The sequence below is a fragment of the Spermophilus citellus genome (assembly GCF_964194105.1).
Source record: "Spermophilus citellus genome assembly, chromosome: 3".
Classification (NCBI taxonomy): Eukaryota; Metazoa; Chordata; class Mammalia; order Rodentia; family Sciuridae; genus Spermophilus; species Spermophilus citellus.
The window spans coordinates 100,166,965-100,194,871 of NC_138184.1; positions in this window are offsets into that span (position 1 = coordinate 100,166,965).

The window sequence follows — 27,907 nt, forward strand, 5'->3', positions numbered from 1 at the left end:
TCAGGAGGATTGAAAGTTCAAAGCTAGCCTCAGCAATTTAGTGAGGCCCTGTGCAACTTAAGGGGACCCTATCTCAAAATAAAAAAAAAATAATAATAAAAAGCACTGGGGATGTGCTCAGTGGTAAAGCATCCAGGGGTTCAAGCCCCAGTACCCCCACCAAAAGAAATAAGTAAAAATTACCTAAAGTAAAGCCAAAAATTTAATTTAAAAGTGGGAAAAATATACAATTTTTTTTAAGAAGACACACAGATAAAAAATGGGGGCAATACAAGGTGTTCGACATCATTAGACATCAGGAGGATGCAACTGAAACCATTGAGACACTAGGTAAAACCAGAAGAATAGCTACAATGTTACTATAAAGTGTGAACCCCAGTGCTAGGGAGGAAGAGGGGAGAATGGAGAGAACCAATCTGTCTGGAGGAGCCGGTGACAATGTAAAGCTGTGCAGTGACTGGGAAGTAGTAGGGGAGATGCTTGTTAAACTAAATAGCAATCACGGCACAACCCAGCAACTACACCCGGGCATCTGTCTGGGCAAAGTGCAAGACCTCCACAGGGTGGTTCTTAGCAGTTGTGTTTTCACTTTTTGCTCTTTTGGATTGTGTTGTGGGTTGATTGGCTGGGCCTCATCCAAAGCTGGAAACAGCGTAGATGTTCTTGAATGTGAGAGTGTTTGAGGAAACTGAGTCCATGGGGCCTGCTTAGTGGTATCACAGGGAGCTCTTGCTGTATACATCGAGTCCCCAGGGAATTACACTCCATGAAAATGGCCAGTCCTCAAAGTTTTCACTTACATAATGGCTTTGCAGTGACAAAATTATAGAAATGAGGACAAGATCAGCACTTTCCAGAGTTTATGCACAGCTGATGTAGACTGAGGGGAGCAGATACAGAAGGTCATCAAGAGGGGTCCTGACTGAGATGCACCTGCTCAGGAGCCCAATGTGATGAAAACACGAACAGGTGCACACAGGGGCAAGGACCAGTGGAGATGAGGAACTCTGAATGAGACTGGTGTGTTGTATTAGCTTGGACGTCTTTAATGTGATCACAGGGTTACACTTCTGCACTGTTGGGGGAAAGTGGGTAAAATTCACGTTCTCTCTATATGTGTCTTCAAACTTCATGTAAATTTACAGTGCATTCTAAAACAATGTCAGTTAACAAGGAAGAATTTTATAAAGATATTGATGCAGAAGTATTAAAAGAAAAAAACCTTGAAGTTTCATGTCAGGGAAAAACAGATAAACAAACAGGCATTGGTTTCCACAAGTGTGAACCACCTCCTTCCACTAGGTATCGTGGTGTGTGTGTGTGTGTGTGTGTGTGTGTGTGTGTGTGTGTCCACCAAGCTCATTTTTCTGCTTCTGAAACTGGAAAAAATCCCCCAGGACACACCACCCACACCAGGGCTCCTGATGCCCAGTAGCTACTGCCCATTTGCCTTTGCTCCTGCCTTCTGCTATAATTGACCATAATATAGAACCAAAGCAAAAGGTTGCATTATTTATCATTATATTAATAAACAGATTCATATTTCTTGTTCTTAAACATGTAAACAGATGATTTGAATATTTTATATTTGTGAAGACTAAATTAATTTGTGTTTTATTGGTAAGACCTATTATTTTCCTTTCTGGTAGGTAATGATTCTGTGCTGAGGGCCATTGCCAAGTAGGAATGACGCATCGAAATTTCCTTGCTAGCGTACCCCATGTTAAATGGATTTCGCTGTTGACATTGCATGTAAGGTGACCTTCCTCAAGGACCAAGGCGGATTCGGGTTTAGAGCTGATCAGGTTTGAGGAAGTATCCCGGTCCTTGGGTTTAGGGTGTTCCCGGTTTAAGACAATAAGGGTTTTAGGGAAGTTGGAGGTTGAAGATTATTGCTCCCGGGATTAGGGTGTTCCTGCTGCTTGTTCCCATTGAGTTCTCGTGAGATTCAAATGGGATATTGGAAAAAAAGCCTTGTGGAGTAGGTGAATTGGGCAGCGGCAGAACTGAGATTTCCCCAGAACGTGTGTAGAGGCCAGTGTGAGTTCAGGAATAAAGAATTGCTGTTTGAATCTACAAAGCTGTGAGTGGCTCGTGATTCTGTGCCCAGCCAGACTGCGGCAATTCTGGAGAATAAAGAAAAAAGAATAGGGCTGGGGATGTGGCTCAGGCGGTAGCATGCTTGCCTGGCAAGCGCGCGGCCCAGGTTCGATCCTCAGCACCACATACAAACAAAGATGTTGTGTCCGCCGAAAACTAAAAAATAAATATTTAAAAAATTCTCTCTCTCTCTCTCTCTCTCTCTCTCTCTCTCTCTCTCAAGAAAAAAAAAAGAAAAGAAAAAAGAATAGATTGTGTATGGCCTCACTACATCTTCCATCCAGGTGGTCTCTTGCCAAAATCACAATTGCTGACAATTTAGAATAAGAAGTAATAAGCTCTAAAAAGTGGCTCTGGATGGTGTGACACCAACTTCAGAGACTGAGATTTTTCTGTTTCCCTGAATTGGATATATAGAGCTTACTGAATATTTACTTGACTTTAGATCAGTGAATGCAATTTTGTTTATTTTGAACCCATTATTGGGGAAAGATGTCACAGTTCCAAGCTGAGCTTTACTAGTGAAATTTGTAAGTAATTATTTGTAATGATATGCAAATTACCTTCAGGCAATTCAGTCAAAAGATGGAAGATGGAGTGGCAGCATTAAAACTGCAGGGATGAGCTGCTGCAGAACACAAAACACTATTTTAAAAAATAATTTCAGCAATTTGGAAAAATGAATAAGAATTTCTCCTTTTGTTAAATATTTTGAAAAAAACAGTTAAATTATGAATGAGCTTAAGGCACGTGATCTCCAATGAAAACTTTCCTCTTGGAAATCACCCTAAACTTACTCCCCCAGTTTCTTAATACAACCTTGAAAACATTACAGATTTGAGAAAAAGAGTCATAAAAGTGTACATGTGATACTGCAGCTGGAACCTGTTTGAAATTTAAAGAATTTTGGAATTCAGTGGTAAATTAGCTTGGATTTCACACAGAAATGGTGGGTCAGGGGTCTAGATGACGGATGTGTAGCTCTGGGTGATTACTTAGTCTTCCTCAGCTTTCATTCTGTCAATTGGGATTGCTTAATACATGTATTCCTTGGGAGAAGATCATAACCATTAAGTGAAAATAGGATTATATGGTCTGGCTTTGAATAAGAAACTTAATGAGAAATTAAAATATTAAAGTTGCTATGGTTATTTTCTATTCTGGGGGTGTTTAAATCAGTTTTCCGTCCCAGTTACAAAATCCCTGAGATAATCGACTCAAAGAGATGAAAGGTTTGTTTGGTCTTATGGTTTCAATCAATAGTCACCTGGCCCCAATGCTCCAGGACTGTGGTGGGCAGAACCTCAAGGCAGGGAGAGGGGAGCTGAGCAAAGCTGCAGATCTCCTGCAGCTGACCGCAGAGAGAGAAAGAGGCAGAGGTCTCAATACGCCCTTCAATGCACACCAGTGACCTAGCTTCCTCCCAATAGGTTCCACATCTTAAAGGTATAGCTCAACCAAGACTTTAATACATGGTATTTGGGGGGAATTTATAATAAAAATTGTAACAAGATTAAAATCATTAATGTTTATATGTTATAAAAAAAACAATTTATACTATCCATGTTTAAAACAAATCAAACAATGCAAAGGAGTTTGCAACAGCTAGAAGCATTGAGAATTAATTGCCTTACCTTCCATGTTCCCTGCTCTTGTCTTCACAGAGAATGATTTCTAGGTTGTGTATGTGTGTCTACATCCTTCCAGAGTTATCTAGTGCATATCCACATATATTTCACCCTTAAAAGAATATGTATAGAAGCAGATCCTACTCTGAGCTCTGATCTCACTTTATGTTGATCTAACCCATAAAGATCATTCCATGTCAACATACATAGAGCTACCTCTATGGCTTTCCTGCCTTTGCTCCTGATGGTTTCCTTTGGAGGAGAGGAATAGAAAGTAATTTCCTCCTTGGGTCTGCAGGTCATTAGCTTCCCTTTCTGGCATTTACAGGCAGCGTTCCAGTGCATTGACAGACAGGGTTTTGGTCTCATGGTAACAGTCAGGTGTTGTGATTTGGATATGAGGTGTCTTCCAGATCTTTGTGTTAAGGCAGGAATGTTCCAAGGTGAAATGATTGGACTGTGAGAGTTATAACCTAATCAGTACATTTACATGGACTAACTACGTGGCAACTGTAGTAGATGGGGCATGGCTGGAGGAGGGGCATGCCCTGGGAGGGTCTATGTGTCTTGTGGTTTCTTCCCTTTCTCTCTCTCTCTGCTTCCTGACAGCCACAAGGTGAGTAGCTTCACAACCTTTCACCATGATGTTCTGCGTCACTCTGGAACCAAAGGTCCAGAGCAGTGGAACCAGCCAACTGTGGACTGAATCTATGAAACCATGAAGCAAAATAAACTATTCTTCCTCTGTGTAGTTCTTGCCAGGTATTTTAGTCACAGCAATGAAAATGTGAATAACACACTCAGGTAGTCATTGTTTGAAATTATCCTGGCTGGAATTACAGATACCAGGTAAGGCAAGGCCTCCTGCCTTCTGAAATTATGCCAACCTAATGGTGGATATTTTTATTCAAACAACTTTGAAATATGTGTTTAAAACATACTTAACTTCAGGGGTACAGGGAAGGTCCATTACCTTCCAGGCTCCGTGTACTAGAACTAATGTTATAATTCATGAAAGGCAGCAGCGGACAGTGAATTTGCTGTATTTAGTAAATTTTCTCAGTAGTTAACCTGCTAATCAAGCAGTTTAGCCTCTGATGCATATCTGAGAGCCACTGAATTATAAATCTGGTGTAGATCTTATCATCTTTGCATTCAAACTTTGCCATAATATGGGGAATGAGAAACTAGCTTAAAGTCAGCTCTCTAATATGCTCTTAACTTCCTTTTCCAGCCCCAGAAAGCTGCTACTAGTCCTGATTCTGGACAATAGGGTCCAATAGATCTGGACAATAGATCTTACCAAGCCTAAGTGCCAACACTTGACATACCATGTCATCTTTGCTTTCTATTCTACATGATCATACATGGTCATACATGATCATAAAATTTGCATTACCTCTCCTACTTCAAAATTTAGCCCAAATCCCCTTCATTAGTCAGAGTTAAAACACTGGGTGGGGTTAAGAAGATTTTATACTCACCTCCTATTCACCCCATTGATGAGGGAGGGATTCCTACACTAGGGTGGTGGGGCTGGCTGGATACTTGGCCTGGACACTTGACACAAATTCTATAGCTATTACAAAAATCCAAGTTCCCCTAATTAAATGAATACAGAAAGCATAAGTAAACAAATGTATGAGCATTTGGGAGTCATGAGGCCTGCAGCAAGTGGAATGCAGGTACCCTTCCCAAAGATTGGAACATGGAGACCAGTGTGTGTCCTTGGTGCCTCTGACCTTTATTAGAAATGTGAATCTGGAACTGAAAATAATGTTCTTACACCTAAGACTCCATTTCTTAGTTCAGTCATCATGCAATTAAGTAGTCAGGATAGCTGCCTATTTTAATTATGAAGGCTCAGATTTTTAGAGTCAAGACAGTAGGCATGGAATGTGGCATGTGGGTAGATTCCTATTTAGCACAAGTCAACAAGTTATAATTATTGAGTAAACTGCAAGCATGTGCCTAGGTTGAAATTCTGTGGTAGCTCTGGGTATTAAGGAATCAAAGAAAAGGCTTTTAAGATCTACAGGAAGACCTACCTATTAGTAAGAGATATGTATTAAAATTACCCAGGAATATTGTATTGGAATCTCTCTGTGACTTTATGTTGATAGCGTTTGTTTTATTTATGTAGCTGCACTCACATTGGTGGCATAAATACTTGCAATGATTATAACTTTTTGTTAGAGTTCTTTACCACTATGAAATGGCCTTCCTTGGCTCTTCTGATTAATTTTGGCTTGAAGTTTGCTTTGTCGGATATGAGAATAGCTACTCCTGCTTGCTTTTGGTCTCCATTTGCAAGATATATCTTTTTTCCAATCTTTCATCTTCCACATATAAATATCTTTGCCTGAAAGATGAGTCACTTTTAAATAACATATGGTTAGGTCCTTACAATCCTCTCTGCCAGTCTACATCTTTTAATTGGAGAGTTGAGACCATTTATATTCAGTGTATTATAAAGCAATTATTATTTTAACTCATGTTGATTTATTTCTAATGTTTCATTCAGACTTAGTACTCCTTGGCTAAGCTACTTTTCTGGTGAGATTAACTCATTTGCTCTTTTTTGAAGTCTGTTTTCATTTCCTGTGCATGAAACACTGTGCTTCTGCCCAGCAAAGGAAACCAAAGCATGAAGGGGAAAGATCTTTGCCAGTTGCTCCTCCACAGTGGAGAAATAATCAGAATATATAAAGAACTTTAAAAACTCAACACCAAGGAAACAAATTAACCCAGTAACAGGACAAAAGAATTAAACAGATGCTTCTCCAAAGAGGAAATACAAATGGCCAACAAATACTTGAAGAAAAACGTACTTGCATTCTTAAAGGTAGATGTAGAAATAATGATGAATTTAGAACCTTCACGCCACCATCTAAGGAAACTCCAAACTTACTGGCCTTCCTTTCACATGCTCCCACGGGTCCATTTAGCACATGGTACAGAAGTTAAAGCCTTCAATTCTGGAGTCAGCTTCTGGCTTCAAATCCTGGCTCAGCCTCAAATCGCTCGTTATCTTACCTCAGCTCCTCAGTTTGCTCATCTGTGAAACAGCATCTTAAGAAAAGCCCATTTCTTAGGACAGTGCTGAAAACCAAGTAGAATTAAGCACCTGAAATTCCTCAGACTGTGCTGCTGCATGGTAAGAAATCAAAAAGGTACTTGGGCCTATTAATATCATGACTAATTTGATTTAAATGCAGGGAGATAGTAATCAGAGTTTGTGACTCCTGACGTCTCAATTTCTTCTTGTTTTTGTGGGTTGTTTCTGTAGGATTAACTGTGAATTCAACAACATATATGACTTCCCAGGACATGATGTCCTCTTACAATATGTGAGACAGGGATATAGGACATTCTGTCCCTGTAGCCTTCTCATGAGCTTCAACGGCTCTATGAAGAAGCTCCTCAAAAGTTAAAAAGTCAAGACATAAGTGGGAGGAGTTTGAAAATCAACTTTACTTTCTGATTTGGAAAAGTGCAATAACTACAACTTACTGATCACTCACAAAGTCCTGGGCATGGTGTATGTTAGTCTATTTATAAGACTTCAATAAGTTGGAGTGTATCATTTACTCCAAATTGTGCATAAAAACTTATACCTGTGCCTATATTTTTCCTATTTATCTATCTATCTATCTTATAGAGATACTTATAAATGCAGAGATATATCATCAATATATATATTTGCATTTATAAGTATGCTGAGTGATGTGTCTAGGGTCAGAAAAGCACTAAATGCAGGAGTCAAGATCTACAAATGATGCTATCAGTTATCTGTTAAAATCTTTAGGTGGATGGAACCCAGTGTGCAGTACCTGGTATTTGCCAACACTTTTAACCCTGGTGATGATTCAGATTGGGAAGAACGGATCTGAGAGAGGTCCTACCACTTGCCAAAACCTGCAGTCGTGGCCATGGCCAGGGATGTTTTGAATTCAGGGTCCCTGTATCGATGCCTCTGCTGAGTTAATGGCTGTGCCCTTTTGCCTTTGAGGCTTGAGCTAAGCATCCCTGTGCTTTCATCTGGCAAGTGGGTTTGTTCATGGCTTAGGGTGACTTGCCCAGGGCATTGTTGAACTCTGATCTCACAAGTGGGAGTTAGGTGGGTGTGTAAAGGAAGTCTCTCCTTTACCCACTTTCTTTATTCTTTTTCTTTTCCCATTTTTTTGGCTCCCTCTATACACATAAATGTTATATACAGCCTTAGAAACCCCTCCTGCCACACCCCAGGACTAAGTAATGGAATTAGTCATGTTTAATAAAAATTTTATTTAAGAGAAAATTATCATTAGCCTTAATGAGACACTTGCACCCGTTTCCCTGTACAGAAAGCGGCCATGGGAACACATGGTGGACACACCAAAGGTCAAGTTCCAAGTACCAAACTAATGGCCAGTCTTCCTTCATGGAAGAGAGAAAGGAAGGATGGAAGGAAGGAAGGAAGGAAGGAAGGGAGGGAGGGAGGGAAAGGAAAGGAAAGGAAAGGAAAGGAAAGGAAAGGAAAGGAAAGGAAAGGAAAGGAAAGGAAAGGAAAGGAAAGGAAAGGAAAGGAGAGGAGGAGGGAGGAAGGAAGGAAAGGAGGGATGGAGCGAGGGAGGGAGGAAAGTAGGGAGGGAGGAAGAAAGGAGGGAGGGAGGGAGGGAGGGAGGAAGAAAGGAGGGAGGGAGGGAGGGAGAAAGAAAGAAAGAAAGGAAGGAAGGAAGGAAGGAAGGAAGAAATTTGCTAATGTTTGGGAATATAAAGATGTTCTAGCACCAAATGAGATTTTTTTCTTCCTTCTTGATATAATTTGAAGAATTAAAACATAATTTGACTAGGAAGAACCTTTCTTACTGTGACTCAAAGCCATTTAATATTTGCCATCATTAGAATTCTGCCACACTCAGGAAAACATGGGACCAAATTGTCACTGATCCATTTTTAGTGTTTCTTTGAGAATTAATCCACATGATACTTATGGGACACTTGAACTTGGACCTTCCTGAAGCTCCACCTTCTCTATTAAAGGCTGGGAGTGGAGGAGGGGAGGCTGTTGGGACAGTGTGTTCAAGAGCTCAGTTATAAATCTGTGCCTGGGGATAACAGCCTACTGTAATCCCATAACACATGCTGAAGTGCTTTCACCATAATATAATATATGTGTTAACGCACAGATAATGTAGAAGGTCATCAATCATGACTTTGTGTGTGTGTGTGTGTGTGTGTGTGTATAAACATTGTGCTCATGATAAATATGATTTTACCTGTCAATTTAAAAACAAAAGTTAAATTTTAAAAGAGGCAAGAAATCCATCATGTAAAGACTGTTACAGGCAATGACACTGTGGATGGGAAGTGCTCATCTCCCTGAGCAGGTAAGTGGCCAATGAACATGTGTGCTGAGAGCTGGCCCCTCAGTGCTTCTGGTGGAGCTCTCCGGTGGATGGTGACACCCACTTGTGCAGACGATTTGAGGACCAGAAGACTCAGCCCAGCACACACTCTCTAACCCTAGGTACAGGACTGGGAAACGGAGAAGGATGAGACAGAGCCTCCTGCCATCTTTGAAGAATGGCAACCTGGCAAAGAAGCCAAGCCAGATGAAAAGCAAAATTATTTTTGAACATTTCCCCTTAAATAAGTGAGTAAACAGAGACCCAAATTGTTATCATGAAGGTCTTGAAATTCAATCAGGCTCCTGATGTGACTCTGGGATGCTGGGTTCTCCAAGATTCCAGGCAGGCCCTTTGGTGTTGCTGTGCCACTAGAGACAAGACGGGAAGAACTGGTCACTTTCTAGAAGGAGGCAAAATGTGAATTACAACAAAATAAAAAAGAGTCTCTGCAGGGTCTCAATTTGACATTTAGTGGCCTCACACATGCTAGGCACTATGTAATATGTAATATAATATATACTATATTATATATTATAAACAAATATATATTATATATATACATATATATAAACTGTTTTTTCATTACACTGTTTCTCCACGTAGCCTCATATTTTGAATAAGAGACCTATTTCTAGGAAGGAAACAAGATGCAAAGTAGCCCAATTGAGTAGTTTAAATGCCTTTAAATAGTAACCAGGAGAGGTGCTGAGGTTCAGCTCAGTGGCAGAGCACATGGTAAGATGTGGGTTCAGTCTCCAGCACCAATGAATAAATAAATTCTGGAAGAATTGATGAGGATTACATTTCAGTAAAGGTAGCAGAAAAGAAATTGGCATAAAATACAACTAAATGACAGCAATGCTTGACGCCAGTTTGGGGTACATGAATCCTTTGTTTAAAAAGAGGGGAGGATATCATTTAAGCAGTTAACTCCCAAATATTTTTTCATGAAGAAAAGCAAACTAATCCAAGAAAAACATTGAACTATACAGCTTCACAGAGTTTGGGTAAGCTTCATGTCCCCAGGGACTTCACCAGAGCAGTAAGGGTCATCTAAGAGGTCTTACGTGTGAAATTGGAAGGAAAGAAACTCTCCCCTCACTTTTCCAAGGGTCCCCCACCTCCCACGTCTTCTTTAAGATGGTCACCTCAAAAGTCCTAGCAGGTGAGAGCCTGAGTGCCCAACCCTGCAGCTCCAACAGGGTTTTAGTGGTCAGGGCCCGGGCACTATCACCAGCATCTTCTTGAGCAGAGATCCTGAGGATTTGAATTTTAAAAAGATATTGTTTTAGTTGTAGATGGACACAACACCTTTATTTCATTTATTTATATGCGGTGCTGAGAATCAAACTCAGTGCCTCACACATGCTAGGCAGGCGCTCTACCACTGAGCCCCAGCCTAGCCCAGGATTTGAATTTTGAAAAGCATATTTTCTCCAGTCTACATTGACATATTTTAATATTAACTTAGTAACCTTTTCCCAGGAAAAAAAACAAATATGGTACCATAATAAATAATATAAACTTCGAATGTAGCAGTATTTCTTTATCCCTGAGAAGCTGTTACTAAGTCCATGATATATCTACTCCTATGACTCTTCTCTGCAGCTGAGAATTTTGGAAATGAGTTAACATTATTGGGCTTCAGCCATGGGCCAGACAGAGGTGATGGTACACCATTGTTCAAGAATCCTCTGATACAGTATTTTATTAGGCATATTCATATGAAAAATCTGAGGTCAAAAGTGTGAGTTAACTTTTCCAAGATCAAACATTGAGTGGACCATGAAGACAGAGGCTGAGGGGCTCAGGAATAACCCCTGCCTCACCTCTGTGACAGGCTGGTTTTGAAAATCAGGATGTAGTCCTTCTTTCCCAGTGTTGAAGATTAAACACCCAAGAAACACCGAGGCAAAAAGTAAAGAGCAGAAAGTAAAGTTTATTTAAGAAACAGAATAAAGAGAGAGAGAGAGAAAGAGAGACTCCTTGGGGAATGGAGGGGGCCCAGAGCTGGTGCCCAGGGAGGGGGGTGTCCTGGTGCTTTATAGTTTTCAGGTTTCCTTTCTTCTCCTGCCTACCTGACCAAAGGCAGGAAGAGAGCCATTCAGGGGTGATGTACCCTCCCCCAAGGCTGTTAGCCACTCATGGATGGGGATGGGAAGTGCTATCTATGCATTTTCTTTTCTTTGATAATCAGCCACCTGCCCTTTGCCCTGGTCTCAGTTTCATGCTCACCTGAGAGTCACACCTAACTGCTGTTTGGCCACAGGGATCTCCTGATCCCCCATCCTGAGAGCACTTGGACAGCAGTAGGATCAGCAACACCAGAGCCCCGGAAGTCCCTCTTCAGAACTGACCCCTGCATGAGCGCTGCCCATCCTGTGCTCTCTCTATAAACCAGGTTCTTCTCTCCAGTTACCCAGTGGACTAATGATTGGAAAAGCACACATGCTCTCTAACCAAGCCCGAGAGAAGAAAAACAATCTAAAATGATGGATTTGTTCGTGAGCTGGGTGACTGCTCCCACATGTTCACCTGGGAAGCTGGGGAGCAGAATGAAGCTCATCATTAAGTGTGTGGTTGACAGATAAAACTGCTAGAAGCAGCAGGAAGCTGAGTGATGCTGAGCTTCTCCGTGAGGAGCTCGAGAGGATGGGGCCACCCTTATGGAGACAGGGCCTTGAGCTGGGGGGAACTGTGCCTGAGTTTACCTGAGTGCCCCAGGGTAGGGATGGAGACTTGATTTGTGCTGAGTCAGCAGTTCTCACACCTCCTGGAGAAGAGCCAAGAGGAACCTGGCAGAGGTCTGAGCCAGGCAGGAGACTTAGTCACAACTGTGGAGAAAACAGTGAGGTAAAGAGAAAACCACACCTTGAGAATGTCTGTCTGACAGTGATGTGTCTTACTGTGTTCAAGTGATTTCAGAGAGAGAGAGAGAGAGAGAGAGAGAGAGAGAGAGAGAGAGAGAGAGAAACACAGATGGAAAGAGACAGGAGGGACTTTGAGAGAAAGAGTACACAAATTATATGTAGCTCTGGTAAATCAGCTGGCTACTCCATTTAGTAAGTTTTGGCCTCCAAAATCAAGTGGGGAACGAGGGACTCAGATATCCTCTGTTCTTTGTTTGCTGGAGTCCATGAAGACTCTGCATCTGAGCAGCTAGTTAGACTGCATATGGTTCTAGCATCGCAAGATTCATAACTTCTTATAATTTCTCCTTAAATGCAAGCCAACAACTTTCCCTGCCTTCCTTCAAAGAAATGGCCATCTGTGCTCACCCTCATGGGTCTCCTGTAGGATTTACCAGAAACCAGATCACAGCTCTTCAAAGCTGCACCTTATTATCTCAGTGTGGACCTGGCAGCAAAGTGTGCCATCCATGAGGGGCATATCTCTGCAGGGTTTGGAACCAACAGGGACGTCAGAGCACCCAGGGGCAGAGCATGTGGAAAGTCAGCCATGCTTTGCCCCTGAATGTTGGGAATTTCAAAAACAAGCACCTGGTAAGAGGAGCTGCCCACAGGAGTTTGGCTGGGCAGAGGCAGGGAGGAGCTTTCCCAAGATGCAAGAGACGAGAAAATAAACAGTCCAAGCTCTCTGCCTTCAAACCAGGGCTTAGCACAAGCTGCCTGCAAGGACAGAGAGGGCTACACACAGGGCATGCTTTAACATGGAGAGAACAAGGTCCTCAAAACGTCATTAGTTCTTGGTCATCTGCTTCTCATTGCATGGGTCTGACTTTCTTGTGGTGGCAGCTCCAAGTGGAGACCCACAGAGTCCATCAGTGGCACTTAGAGGGAGAGGATAGGGGAGTTGGGAGGAGATAGAGACAGAGACAGAGCTGGGGAGAGACGACTTAGATTAAATCTTGCTCTCTCACCAGGTTTGCACAGGCCCAGGTCTACACCTCAACACCTGTCCATTTTCATCACAGTCCTCATCACCACGGGCACATCCTTGACTGGCAGGGCCTGGTCATGAGTCCTTCTCTGCAGGTCTGAGTCTCAGTCTCTCAATTCATGGCGTGTTTCTTCCCCACAAGGACAGAAGAGGAAGAAACTCAGCCTGTACAGGAAAAATGATGAAAGATCATCTGCATTCCACCAGCGCCCTGTGCATCTATGTGGCCATTTACATCAGGGCTGTAAATAAAGGTTGTAGTCCAGAGACACAGGGAGGCTATTGCCTATCCAGGGCCCATCTGAGTACACTTCACACGCGTTAGGATTCGTGATGGTTTCAGGGACTGTCATCCCCAAACAGGGAATGTGGTACTGTATCTGGGACATACAAGTGTGCAATAATTCACACACAGAGCGACTGAATGAGACCATGCGATGCCCTTCATCTGCTCTGAGTTCCACAGCCTGAGTCAGCCTCATGGAGACTAGTGTAAAACAACACACTTCTTCCTGTAAAGGAATGCAAACGTTTGAGCAGCGCCAATCGCAGCCAATCTCAGGGGGCAGACTTTTAGCACCCGTTCTCCACAGTGTTCCTAGAGAAAGATCCATAAGATGTGAGACGACTTGGTTGGGGTGACCAGTGATGGATTGGAAGGCCATCTTGGCTTTCCCTCCTGCCATTTTTTCTACCTCTCTGATGTACCTTCTCTATGCCTTAAAAGATAATTTCTATAAAGGGTGAGGGAGGAAGGATGGGGGAGGGTGTCAGTAAGGAGGGAAAAATCTTCTCTCTTCTCTTCACAGATTTAAAATGAGCATGTATCCACCATTTCATCTAAATCACCAGCCAACGAAGAAAGTGTCCAGACGCTATGATCAGTTACAGGAAGAATTTTAAGAAGAGCCTAATCAGGAATCAGCTGCACTAAGCTATGCAGTGACAATAGTTCCCCCCTCCCACGACTGTTGTGTGGGATAGATAGGAACAGGCCAACGGACCCCTTAGCACAAGGCCTGGCATATCATAAGTTCCTAACAATATTTATCATTCATGATTTGTTTTTTAATTGAAAACTACGAACAAGACTCACCTTAGGTGAAGTTTAAGTTGCCGGAAAATTTGGAGATATAACCCAACATGAAAATGATGGCTTAAGATACTAAGAGTCTCTTTTGGCAGTGTCTAGTCGAGATAAGCTACAGCTGGTCATTTTGGGAGACTGAGATAAATCCATGTGGCCCCATCATGAAAGAGCTTCTGAGGTGGGGAGGAGAGCTGGGGATGAAGGGGCCATCAGGGGTGGGATGGGACCAGCAGGACTGGGGTAAAGGACTAGTGAAGGTTAACACCAGAAACAAGGCTGAGCCAGTCAGCTGGAGGAGAGGACTCCTTGAACCACGGTGTCCTCAGCTCAGTGGTCACCTAAGGAACCTTGCAGGACAGGAGGACACCACATGGTACTTTGTAGGATAACACTGGCCAGCAGCACTTGCAATCACCTCCTTAGGCATGGTGTCTGTGGCTGCTCTGTGTGATTCGCTTCTACCCTTGATTCAGTGTCATTATTGTTCCAAAGCAGCAGTGCCACCAAATGCTTTCCTCTAGTCGCAGCAATCACACATCTTTGCAGAGTATCATGGAAAACTCGGCAGCCAACCAAGTGTGAAGGAGAGAACCTTTATGTCCACTGATCATTTTCACATATTGTTTTATTTGATAGCAACCTATTCTCCATGAGTTGCTTAATATGAGAAGACATGAAATACTCACATGATAAGAAATCATGTCATTTAGTGGAAATGTTGATCTGGTCACACTTTCTGTTTGAAGGTCCTGAAGGGTGAGTTTTGTACACTGGATGTTCTTTCCAAAGTTCAGGTACGTCGATTGCCTTCTCATCCCAAGATAATGTGAATTGTTTACTCAGAATCTAGTGGGAAATGTTGTTGAGGGCCACAGCCGAGTTGGGATGACGCATGGCATTTTTGCCAGAAGTAGTGGTTGAGAGGTGACGCCAGCGAGCCATTAAGATGATGACTTTTGAGTTCTCCCGGAGTTCCTGTTGAGTTCTGGTTGAGCTCTCACGGGGATTCCTGAAGAGTTCGCGTTGGTTGGTGAAGTTCGGGTGGTGAGAGTTCTGGTTGGTGTGTGGAGTGTCCCGGGAGAAGGACGCGTGGGCGGCGTTCATGGGAGTTCGGAAATAAAGTTTGTTCCTGCTTGAGTGGCTCATGATTTGTGCCTAGCCAGACTGCGGCAAAATGTAACTTTGGTTTGACATGAAATCAGGTTTACATATGTGCTCAGAAACATGGCTAAACTGTATTCAAAATCCGTTCCCCAGTACACTTGTGATTAACCACACGGTGTTATACACTTAACACATGCTAAGAAGGCAGATCTGTGTGACATACTCTTAAAAACCACACTAAGATGAACATTTTAAAATATTTTATTGAGTGACAAGTCTGTGCCAGGTGCTGTGCCAACTGGGTGGTGAGCAGCTTAGTAAAATACCAGCTCTGAATTGGTGTTGGCTTCAGAGGGACACAGGTCACCCAAACGCAGTACAGTCAGAGTTCCAGTGGGGACTCGAGAAGTTCGAACGTTGCTCAGAGACCAAAACCAGAACATTAGCAGTTGGAAAATCTCTCCTTGGAAATGTGTGCCCAGGCTGCAGCCCAAGGCCAGTTAGAAAGTGAAGCAAAAGCAGCAGAGGGAGGTCCCCAGGCAGATACATGTAGACAGATCAGGGGCTGCCACTGTCTTCTCTGTTATACTACCAAGGACATCCAGTCTGTTCAGGGTCAACCTTCCAAATTCCCAGCTCAGCTTCCCCTGATCCTTGGTCCAGAGTGGGCTGGAACAGGCTGATTTGTATGAGGGAGGCTGAGTTCCAGGAGGGAGAGCTAAAGCATCCCAGACTTTTGAGCTAATGGAGAGCAGTTACCATGTCCATTCAGAGCTGCCCTGCAGGCCTGGGGCTCTCTGCTCCTCTTAAGCTGCTGAAAGCTGAGCTGGCCACCTGCAGGGCAGAGAAGACAGGAGAGGACCTGTTCCCTCCCCACTTCCCAGCAATCCTCAACCAAGGGCTCTTGGAGAATCTAATTTTCCACCTATTTATGAGGTGGCCCTGTGGCTGGCTTTGGTCTATAGAATAAAGTGGATATGACAATTGTTCTTTATTAACTGACTGCTCAGGATGTCTCCACACTTTTTGTTTCCCTCCTGGAATTCAGCCTCCAGCATAAAAATAAGCCTGGTCTTTCCACTCTGAACCAAGGATCTGGGGAAGGAGTGCTGACTTCCCAGCTGAGGTCAGACCACATCAGCCAACCAGTGAGGAATCCCTGCCAAGCCTGTGAGTGGGCATCAGACAAGACTAGAAAAATCTCAAGGCCAATCCCAACCAAGACCTGCAGAACTGCCCAGTGGACCCACGGTCTGTAAACCATGACAAATTGTCTCCTTAAGCTACTGAATTTGGGGCTGTTTGTTACACAGCTTTATTTTGGTGACTGCTAACTCATGCAGAGCATTTCATAATTTGAATCAGCCTTACTGAACATTTGGGGATTGTCTGAACAATTCATGATGGGGTGCACATTCCAGGGTTGATTTTCTACCCCATCTTCCTGTGACATTCTCTGATTTTCCTTCTTGCTATTTCTAGTAAAACTTTCTTTCCCTCCTCAACTAATAGGAAAGCATATTTGTAATATGTATGCTTGAAAAATGATGGAGATGCTAAAGTAACAGATGGCAGAAGAGAGCTTAAAATATATAATGCCCTGTGCAGGTGTATTTTTTATATTCAGAGAAGAAAGCACAAAATAATAGTAACACCAGTATTACAGGGCGCATGCTTCACAGATGTGCAAGAGATTGTGGTGCCAACCCAGGCGATGTATCATGCAGTTTCCAAGTGGCCAGTATGCTGATTCAAGAAGCTCATCTGGCTGGCCAAAGAGGGCCCATCCATGGTTGATATGAAACTGTGCTGCAATCCACACTGTTTAAATTAGTGGTAAAGTCTCTTAAGTTGCCCAAACTTTCAAGTGCCATCTTTGTTCTCCTGTGGTATTTCTAAAGGGACCGTGGGGTATTCAGAAGGCCACCACCACTACTGTGTGATGTTTTTCATCATGTGCAGCAAATCATGAGGCTGGACCTTAGTAGGAGATAAGGTTATTATCCAACCAAAGAAAGCACTGGCCCAGACTGAGCAGGAGGGAGCCCACAACTGGTGAGCCCTCCTTTACTGGTGACGCCAGTTCACGCAGGTCTCTCTTGGAGCCCCTGCTTGGCTTTGTATTGATCTTTCAGTTTCAGTCCAAACCCAAACAGAACAGCTCCCTTGGTGTTTAGCGATGGGATGTCCAAGTCTCCCCAACACGCAGGACCCTCCAATCACCTGTTCCAGGCTCGGGTTTTCTTCTGGCCAACTGTAGAATACCCTCAAGGTCCAGACACAGCTAGAACCTACTTCAATGTAGTCACCGTAGAAAGGCCAAGGACACGGGTGAACTCTCCACCATCTTCTGCTGGGGACAAGGTGAGCAGCTTATAGAGACCTAAGGGTATTACCGAGTCCCTTCTGTCACTTCAGGAGACAGGGCTTAGCTGGGGAAGAAGGTCAGGGTGTGCCTCGGAAGGGTGTATCTTGTCCCTGGCCCCTTCCTCACTCTCTCTCTGTCCCCTGCTTCCCTTGTCACCCCCTTTACTCTCAGGCACAGGGCAGTGGATCTTCTGGCCCTGGGCTCAGAGCTCTGAAACCACAGGCAAACATGAACGTCCCTCCTTTTCAGTTGTTCTGGTCAGACAGCTGGTCATCGCAGAGGAAAGCTGGCCGACACGCACGGTCGCCCTTCCTGCCTGCACCTCCCTGTGGGTGGCCATTCTTCCTTCCTCACTCCACCAAGCCTCTGTGTCCACGCAGACGCTGTAGGGAGGGTCCATATGCTCTCTGTCCATCTGGCATGACCAGACAGAGGCTGACGTCTCAACCTGGGTCCCAGCAAGGAAACCAGAGGAGGGAAGCTGCTTGGCCAGCAGTGGACATGTAGGACATGTGGAGTCAGTACAAAGATGTTGACAGTAAGCCTTGAGGTTCAGGATTTTGGGGCTTTCTTTGCACCGGAACAGAAGACAAGTTATCCTCAGAAAGAATGGGCAAACATCCAGAAGAATGGGTCAGAACTTGAAGCATGGTATTTCCAGAGCCTGTATTTCTCCTAACTTTGTATTCCACTCTGGTGACTTTATATCTGCACCCATCATACGCACGTGTGGGGACACCCACACACTTGCTATACAGGCACACGTGTGTGTACATACACACATGTATATGCACTTATGTGTATGCACAAGTTTTCAGGATGGTTTCATGGAGATGCTGCCAGAGAGACAGTGCCACACTGTAGGTGCAGGCACACCTGGTGGAGCAGGGTGGGTACAGATGCAGAAAGACACACCCACAGGCAGGTGGAGGGGCCTCGACTGCCTCACGTCCTCAGGTCCCATCCATATGCCTCACACCTACTGACCATCTATAAATTCATCAAAAGGGATTCAGCAGATGGACCCTAGACCCCAGGTCGCAGAGCTGCCTGTGCATGCCTGGGAGTGAGCTCACCATGCGGGAGGTGTTCCTCCACATCATTCCCTGCTGGCCTGGGGCCTCATGAACCAGGAAACTTATTTGTGTTTGATGAATATTTACAAAAGCTGCTATTGTAATTAAAATATAAAAGCTCAGAGCAAAATTAATTGGGCTGAGAGCAGACACACACACACACACACACACACACACACACACACCTCCCTGTGTTCTAGAAGATAACCAATGGGGAGCAGAGGTCACCTTCTTTATAACCACCGAAAACCCTCCAGCCACTAAGGCCTTAAGGAAGGGGAACCCCATCCTAGGATGTTCCCACCAGGTCCTGCTGACCCAGGCAAGGTCCAGGACTGGGCCCCAATGGACATCCTCCGAGGTCCTTGTGAAGCCAACTTCTCTTTCTCCAAATGCCAAAGGGCCATCGTGTGGCAGACAGGGTGCCACCTCTGATTTTACCCAGCCCCTTAGTCAGCTCCTAATCACTGTACAAAACCCCTGAGACAGGCACCTTAGAGCGGAAGATTTGTTCTCATGGCTGCCTAGGTTTCATGCTCAGCTGGCTTCATTGACTGGAGCCCCAGGTGGGGTAGAAGATGGCATTAGAAAGACACTGCAGAGAACAGAGGGCACCAGAGACTGGAGAAAGTCCAGGGGAGGAGAGACTGGGGCAGTCTATTGATGGGCACAAAGTAACATAGGGAACAAGTTCTGGAGCTCTGTCACACAGTAGGGCCGCTAACAACGCATTGTGTAGTTCAGAAGCTAAAGGAGAGGATTTGAAATGTAATCCCAATAGGGAAACACTCCATGTCTAAGGTGGTGGGTGTGCCCATCACCTTGATTTGACCTTTGCATGACATAAATACCTACAGAAACATCCCACTGTGCCCCCTAGAAAAATGCACAATTACTGTGTGTAAATGAAATTTTACAAACTCAGCTCCCAGGGCACATTCCATAGCATGAAGGAAGGGACTGAGCTTGGGAAGGAGAAATATAGACAGGAATGAGTCCTCAGAGGGCCCGTTCAACACCCAACAGTGCTGCCAGGCACCGTGGTTACACCTGTAATCCCAGTGGCTGCAGAGGCTGAGGCAGGAGTATCTAAAATTCAAGGCCAGTCTCAACAGCTTAGTGAGGCCCTAAGCAACTTAGAGAGACCCTATTTCAAAATCAAGAATAAAAAGGACTGGGGATGAGGCTCGGTGGTTAAGTGCCCCAGGGTTTAATCCCCAGTAACCAAAAAAAAAAAAAAAACTAAACAAAACAAGAACACAAACTCTAAGGTGACCTGCATGAAGAATGAAGAATTCTGTCCTGGTGATGGACAGCCCACCTTCTATAGGGATGAAGAACAAGTGAGAACAACTCATAGTTTCAATCTGGCTCACTGATCAGATGACCCACTATTCCAGTTTATTTGTGTGGTTGTAGGGTCTATGTTTGCTCTTTCCCTGTTTTTTGTTGCAGTTATTAAGAGCAACTCCTTTTGATTTCAGTGTGCCCTGATCTGGATCATAAATTATGTGCTCACTCAACTTAAGTGGCGACAGGTTTTCAAAAAGAGGAGAAAGGGAGCCGGCATCATTAGAAGCCATACATCATGCTGCCTGGGCCAACTATCTTTCCTCATTCTAAAAAATGCCCAGGGGAGTTCAGGAGACAGGGCACCCCATTTTTCTCAAACGTCCTCCATCCCCTTTCCACGTTCATAATTTTTGCCCTTCTCCCTGGACTGTTCCATGTCAAAGACTCTGGACACAAAACTGGCTCTTTTCTCCATGAAAGGGGGATTAAAAGGCATCAAATGATGTTTTAAAATCCCCCAGATGTCAAGCTAATTGTTCCAGCAGGATGCACTGAAAATTCAGTGGGAATAATTTTAGAATTTTGTGTTATTCAATGATGTAACCATGGGCAAATAATCACCCAGAATAAAACCAGTGATTACGACTGATTCCTAGAGATACACTGGAATCCATAAGCACTTGTCTTACTGAGTACTTTTGTAATTTAAGTGCAATAGCAGAGTTCAGTTCCTGGCCCATGGTGTGGTACCCAACAGGTGCAATGAGAGGGCTGAGAGTGGTGACAGGAACCATGATTGCTCTTGCAAATGAGGCCAGGGGACTGGGCCTTGCTTCTTGTCCAGATTCTAGGGCTGGAAACACATGCCATCTTGTGACATGAATGGGATATTTGAGCTTCATTTGCTTTCCTTGCAAAATTCAGACTGAATTATTAGAGAAGTGAGTGCCAATCCTTCCAGAGCCGGGGGGCCTGCAGATGTGCAGCAAGCCATGATTTGGGGTGGGGGCTTGAGCCGAGCCGCCCTCTCACTCTCGTCAGTGGGTTTCCATGTTTAGTGCTTGCACACTGGGGCAAGGGACTCTGCCTGAGTTTTGGCTAGCAAAGAACCTTTGAGAGCCCTCAAATCCTATGAGCTCTGCAGGGCTGAGGCCCTAATGGGCCATAACTGAGCCCCTTGTGCCATCTTGGCTCCTGCCTTATGGCTGGTAATGGAGCCAATGGAGGCCTCTCCCAAGACCTCCAACCTCTGCAGGGCCCTGGAGGGCATGGGTGTGGAAGGCTCTCGGAGCCATTCAGGTTCACCATTGCATCTCTCCCAGTAACCACACAATCAGAGGAGATTCCGTCAGTTTCCACAGAGAACTATGACATAAGGTTCAGTGGTTTGCAGAATTGGGTGTACCTGCAGCAGCATCTAAGAGGGCAGTTCCTCTGCTACGATCCTGGCGCAAACAAACTCCAATCATCTCTGGCCTAGTAACAGCCTCCTGACTGTCCCTCCTCTGCAGTCTGTTTTCCAAGATCCAGGCAAACTCATATTTATAGAAGCCAATCATATCCCCCAAATCCAATTTTTATAACTGCTCTGACATCACTTGATCTTCCTCCATTCACAGTCTCTCCCTCAATTTTACTTGCTCACCTTAATTCCAGCAGTACTGATCTGATCCCTGATCCTAAACAACCGATCCTAAACCCTGATCCTAAACAACATCCTAAATGACCTAGGTTGTTGTTTAGGACATTTCCTCAGAGATACTTTCTTTAACCAGCAAAATCTAAACTTGTCCCCCAACACATCACCATCTCTCATCAACCTGCTTAATTTCCTTCATAACACTTATCATTATCTGAAATTAATCTCTGATGGGCTGGGATTGTGGCTTAATGGTAGAACACTTGCCTAGCACGTGTGAAGCTTTGGGTTTGATCCCCAGCACCACATTAAAAAAAAAAAAAGCTAAATAAACAAAATAAAGGTATTATGAAATCAATCTCTAAATTGGCAATTTGCTTTTTATCTCTTCATCCAGGAGTATAAACTTCCTGAGATTAGAGACCCGTCTGGCACTTGGAGCACGCTGGTTTTAGATGAATGTAAACTCTCAGGGCTTGGCACAAAATTGGTGCTTATCTGATGGTTGTAGGATTAATGAATGACTTTCAAGATTGATATTTCTACCTAGCTGCAGGGATTTGAAAAACCACAATTTCTGAACACAAGAAAGATTAATTTCTTTCAACTTTCATCAGGTACATGTTGAGTGGCCCCTGTAGGCTGGACGCCCTATGATGTGACAAATACAATAAAATAATTGTACTTACCTGGACACAGCTTGCTCTCTCATGTCAGAAATAGATACTGTTTCAACAGTCTTAAAAACAAGTGCATGATCATTCACCCAGATGACATTAGGGGTAGAGACCTGTGATGTCACCAGGGCTTGAAGATAGCCTCCCTCCCAAAAGGGATTCCTCGGAAGAAATTTGGAATTGAAATATGAAGAACCAGTGGAAACGTGCTGCGGCAGGTTAATTCATTATTCAAAAGCTTTCCCTCCCGTCCAGCCACGTCCCTCAACCCCCTGTGCTCGCGGTGGGTGAGAACGTGTCCCTGTTGCTCTCAGTTATGGAGCTACGCTGCGCAGCCTGGGGTCTCTGTTCGTGAGCCGACCCAGGCCACCCTCCTCCCCTCCCCTGGTGGGGCCTGGCTCTGGGTGGCCTGAGACCGTCGTATGGCCCCACCACTAAAGGACAGGCCCTAGAACGTGCCGAGGACTTCTTGCCTCTTCAGTTAGGCAAGGAGACAAAGCCAAGCTGTGCCTGGGTACAGCCACACCAGCCCACAACAGCCATGTGCCTCCACCACCGCTTAGCAAAAAGCCAATAGCTTCTCTCCCTGAAGAAAGACTCAGACCCTCAGAGGCAGCGGCAGGAGATTGATGTGCAGCGTGTGGAGGGGGGACGTGGAGCGTGTGGAGGGAGGCGTGACCAGGTTTTTTCAATTGATTCCGCAACCGTGTGTCAATCACCTACCCACACCACCTGTGCTGTTCCCCCCAGGGGTCAGCCCGTGAGCCGGGCCTGACAGAGACAGCTTCCCATCTGGCCTGAAGCTCAGGGGTCCTCGGGGAGCTCAGCCCAGGCCACGGAGAGGGGTCCAGCCTTCCATTGCCCTCTGCTTATTGTCTGGCTTGTGAATCCCCCAAACGTGTTCTTGTGATTCATTAATCACAAAGACTCAGACTCATTTAAATAAGGAAAACAGAACAACTTGTTAGTGACCAGCTGGGATTGGGACTTTAATGGCACCAACAAGTGTGTCTGAGAGGTCCCTTCTTAAGACCCCCAATGAGGCCATGTCTGCTGAAAGTCTGGAGGGTCTGGTAAGTTTTGTTTTATCTTGTATCATGAATGGCTGGCCCCTCACTGCAGGAACGATGAGCTAATTAGAGCGGCATTTAGGCTGCAGAATGAGGCTTGTGAATGACGGGGCTTTGACAAAATGTGCTTTTCCCCTTTAAGGGAAGGACGCACACAGAGAACCCAACAGCTCTGACCCTTCAGTGGTGTTTTGTCTAGGAAAGTCCCGCAGGGCTTCTTTGGAAAACATATAATGGGGCTGTGTAGCTACTTGCTATTTACACTAAATGGCTGCTTCAAGAAACTGTGAAATATGATATATTAAGAACTATGTAATGTTTTGAATGACCAACAATAAAAAAAATAAATAAAAATAAAAATAAAATAAAATAAAAGAATGTTCCCAGGAGGTCTGCAGAGCTTGGAAGTGCTCGGAATGATTTCCTTAAACCTCATTTACTCAGCAGATTGCTGGATGAAGTCCCCCTTCATGGAGTAGCACAAGCCACCTATGTATCAGGCTTTAAGGATGCCACAGGATGGGTGATCCTGAATGGATGGGTGATCCTGAATGGAAGGGTCACCTGTCACACAGGCTCCTGGGGGCCCCTGCAGAGTCGCAGGACCAGAAGGTCAATGTGGCCTTGGGGCCCCTCGAGACCCCCTCCATATCTGCCTTCCAAGAGGGCAAGTGTGCGCCTCAGGGTCCTCACAACCTGGAGTATCGAGTCCTCCCCACCCAGCCTCTCCTCCTTGGACTCCCCACACCCTGAGCACCTGGGATGGAGGGGTGTCCATGGAGACAGGGCACCTAGCCCAGTGCTAGGGACACCAGTTTGCTCCCAGAGCTTCCTTGTCCTGAGAGGTCACCTCCAACTTCCATGGACAAAGGGCTCAGGCTTTGCCTTTCAATTATTTAATTTTATTGAGTCTGAAGCTTCATATTCATAGAAAATTCACCTTTTTGTTGCAACGTTTGAGGATAATTAGAAAGCATAAAACCAAATGAATGAATCATCATAATATTTTAAATTAAATATCACCAGGTCTGGATACATGAGAGGATTTTCATTATTCAGGGGCACAAATGGGCAGAGATTTCAATTATATCTAACAACATTTTCTACTTTCAATGTTAAGAAGTGCCACGGAAATAAAAACGGAATTTACCATATTAATAACAATTTTGAGAATTACAATGAAATTCATTGTAACCAGTAGAATTTTTGATAATAGTTAGCTAAAAGTATGAAAAAAAATTAAACTTCTTGGTAACAAAACCTAACCATGGTGGAGGAAATGTATCTATTTCCATCATGAGAGGAGGAAAATTTTATTTAAAAAACAAATATTGAAAATACACAGCCACACAAAATTGGTACACAAGTGTTCGTAGCAGCATTACCCATAATTGCCAAAATATGTAAACCACTTAAATTTTCATCACCTGATATGTGGATAAGCAAAAGAACGTATATTCCTACAGTGAATATTCTTAGCACTAAAAGAATTAAATACTGACATCTACTATAATGTGGATGAAACTTGAAAACATGGTGCTAAGTGAAAAAGAACCACACTTGCAAGACCACCTTCTGCAAAATTCATTTCTATGAAATATCAAGAGTAGGAAAATCCAGAGAGGCAGAAGCACACTGAGGCCTGTTGGGAAAGAGGCAGGAGGAATTTGGGATGAGAACATGGGGCAATGATTTCTTCATGGACTGCTGAAAAGGTTCTAAATTTAGACTCTGCTCCTGGTTGCAGGGCTTTGAAAATTCATAAAGAAAACTTTAATTTTTTTCATTTGAATCAGGTGAAGTGTAGGATACGTGAATTATTTTCAATGAAGCCTAACACCACAAATAGAGCTCTAGAAATTTCAATCACTTTATCTGGTTCTTAGTAAAGCCCCAATCCAGTCATACCTCCCCGTGCATGTCCAAAACTGTGAGGCCATCCTCAGTTAATGGCACAGTCTCTGTGCATTTTGGTCCTCAATATTTTGTTTGTTTCCCTATTAGCAAGAGTTCTCTTGGAGAAAATGCTACCAGGACTGGGCTTCGTTGGAGTCTTGCCTGCCCACTGTGTTTCTTCTGCTCTGTGCCCAGCTTAGTAGTGGGCCACTCTACGCACTCTTTATGCACCAAGATATGGTAGATTCCATGGAGGACAGACCTGAATGCAGCGCCCCAGCACACCAAGGGAGGCGCTTCCATGTTCCCCTGAAGACTAACCCTGCTGTTTTCAAACTCATCCAGGGTTGAGAATCACTTGGTTCTGTGCTTTACGAGGAAATTAAAGTGCTTTGTTTGTGATGGTAATAGCAGCCTGCACTTACGCAGCTCTTGAACCATAGGCAGTTGCACAACTACTAATTTCCTTCTCAAAGTAACGCTATTAGCTTGATTCCTTTATAATGCTTGGTTAAGTAGAGATAATGTGGCTTAATTTTGAAAATTTAAATATTAATTGTAATTGGCCTATTAACTGAGTGAAAATATTTTAAATTAAAAATCGCTTTTGTAAAAGGCTGCTTGTTAACCTGGTTAAATCTGGAATCCCAGTGTTATCAATAAAATTTCTCTTGGGGGACAGCCGATGGCATGGGTTCAGCCCATAAATGTTGACTTTCATCGCTTAAAACGACCCCTGTATTCATCCAGTCCAATAAGGACGTGTGTCTGCTCTTGCCACTTGGTTGACCCTTCCTCCTGCGGTCCCTTCTTTACCCTGCTGCTGATCCTGGCTGTGTCTCCGCCCATGGTGGCCACTGTGTGGGCTGCGTTTCTCCACCTTTCTTCCAATTAACCTGCTTTAATTTTGTCGTTTGCTTCATTTCTGGCACTCGCACCTGACTCTTTAGTGCAATTTGTATCGCTCTTGCCAAGAGCAAGATCTGGCCATCCTTCTTGTCCTCCTTTTCCCCTGGGTCCCACATCTGTAGGTGGGGGCGGGGCTGTCTCATGACACCTTCCTGCAGCAGGGGGACCCTGGGAGTCTGGCCCCAGTCAGGTTTCAGCTCCAAGTGAGGTCCCAGCTTGGTTGTGAAAAGAGGTTAAAAGATGGTTGTCCTGGGGCGGGAGTGTGGCTCAGTGGTGGAGTCCTCGCCTAGCCTGCAGGTGGCCCTGGGCTCCGTCCCCCGAAAAACACCACAGCAGCCACAGACGGGGAGTCAATGTGGAGATGGAGGACAGAGGGTGTCTGAGCGAGGAGAAGGAGGTGATAAATGTCAAGGAATTGAAACAAAAACTGATACAATATCTATTTTTTTTTACACATATTGATGGTTTGGGGAGGAAGTGACAGAGGCATCGAAAGGTAATCAAATGAAGAATGGAAACTCAAGATACTGGTGTACAGAGCCCCCGTTATGAAATCATACTGCATACATAATTTTACCAGCTTACTGGTTATTTAGTCAGTGTAGGATTGTGCTAGGAGTGGGAGAAAAAGAAGTTTGGGCTTGTGACTGTGTGTCTCAGAAAAGAAGAAGAAAGCAAAATTCTAATTTTTTTTTTAGAATAAAGATTTAGTAGAAAATCTCTGCCATGGAAAAAGAAAATGGACTTAGAAGCAAACAAGCAGAGCCGCAAGAAGAGAAGCCCTGTGTCTCTGGGGACTCTGTCTTGCAGGTGGACTGGGGACTCCAGTCTTAGCAGCATTTGACTCACGCATTGCAATAAAAAAATCATTTATTAACATGAAATATTGAGGGTTTATGCGAAGCTGTTGGCCTATGTGGGGCTTTTATCTCTGTTGGATAGAAACTCCGCACCCATGGCTGACTTCAGAGTCAGGATCCCCTCTTGAGAGCAGGAACTCTGGCAATTTTTTAACTAAATTCAAATCCCCCAGCAGAGACATGTGACCCAATAATTCTGTGTTGACTGGGAAGTGGGACAGTCAATTCAGAGCTGGCCTCCTGCAACAAATCGAAGGCTCGGTGACACTGGACAGAACAGACTGCAAGCCCATCCTGACGAGGCTTCTGTTGCAGATGGGAGAGGCAGAAAACCAACCAAATGCCCAAGGTGAGTCGAGGGCACCATGTCTCTGAAGCAGGTGAGCACCAGGGAAACGATGGAGCAAGGTGAGAGGAGTCCGAGTGGCCAGTGGGCAGTAGATAAAGTCTGACCAACGTCAGGTGAGATAGAACCTCCATGTGTTAGAAAATTATCTCTAGGAATTAGATTTTGCTCATTCTGTCCTTTTCCTGTCCACCTTCCTCTCTAAAGGGCAAGCTGCAAGACGTCAGCTGCTGGTCCAGGGGGCTCCCAAGGAGCAGGCCCCTGTCTCACGTCCGGCTCTCCTGCAGGATGTCCTGCAGGCCCGGGGGAAACTTGGCTGTATGCAAAGACACAGATGGATTCAGAAATCCTTGGTTTGCAGAGCAGACTTTTGCCAGGTCTTGCTTAACATCCTCAGGACTCACCTTTCAGGAATTTTCATTAGATGTGGCCACATCCTGTCTGAGGGTATGAACTACCCCACAGTGTTTATTAGCCAGGCACACACACGCGCACACACATGTACGTACACACACACACACACACACACACACACACTCCTCAGGAAATGTGTTCTCA